This window comes from Hypanus sabinus, unplaced genomic scaffold (assembly GCF_030144855.1).
Source record: "Hypanus sabinus isolate sHypSab1 unplaced genomic scaffold, sHypSab1.hap1 scaffold_47, whole genome shotgun sequence".
Classification (NCBI taxonomy): Eukaryota; Metazoa; Chordata; class Chondrichthyes; order Myliobatiformes; family Dasyatidae; genus Hypanus; species Hypanus sabinus.
The window spans coordinates 422,112-423,085 of record NW_026781341.1 but is presented as its reverse complement, the minus strand read 5'-3'; positions in this window follow the sequence as shown (position 1 = coordinate 423,085).

Below are 974 nucleotides of genomic sequence, written 5' to 3'. Positions count from 1 at the left end.
ACCACAGCTCTTTACGATTTATGACAACGATTTAGAAGAGGGCATTGAAAACTATAACAGCAAGTTTGCTGACCATACTAAACTGGGTGGCAATGTGACATGCGAAGAGGACGTTAGGAGAATACAGGGAGACTTGGATAGGCTGGGTGAGTGGGCAGATACTTGGCAGATGTCATTCAATGCGAATAAATGTGAAGTTATCCAATTTGGAAGCAGGAACAAGAGGGTAGAGTATTGTCTGAACGGTGTAGAGTTAGGTAAGGGAGAAATGCAAAGAGACCTGGGAGTCCTAGTTCACCAGTCAATGAAGGTGAATGAGCAAGTGCAACAGGCAGTGAAGAGGGCAAATGGAATGTTGGCCTTTGTTACAAGAGGAATTGACTACAAGAGCAAATGTCCTTTTGCATTTGTACAGGGCCCTGGTGAGACCACACCTGGAATATTGTGTACAGTTTTGGTCTCCAGGTTTAAGGAAGGACATTCTGGCAATTGAGGAAGTGCAGCGTAGATTCACCAGGTTGATTCCTGGGATGGCAGGGCTGTCTTACGCAGAGAGAGTGGAGAGATTGGGCTTGTACACGCTGGAATTGAGGATATTGAGAGGGGATCTGATTGAAACGTTTAAGATAATTAAAGGATTTGATAGGATTGAGGCAGGAAATATGTTCCAGATGTTGGGAGTGTCCAGTACCAGAGGGCATGGATTGAGAATAAGAGGTCAGTTATTTAAAACAGAGTTGAGGAAGAGCTTCTTCTCCCAGAGAGTTGTGGAGGTGTGGAATGCACTGCCTCGGAAGACGGTGGAGGCCAATTCTCTGGATGCTTTCAAGAAGGAGCTAGATAGATATCTGATGGACAGGGGAATCAAGGGATATGGGGACAAGGCAGAGACTGGGTATTGATAGTGAATAATCAGCCATGATCTCAGAATGGCGGTGCAGACTCGAGGGGCCTAATGGTCTACTTCTGCACCT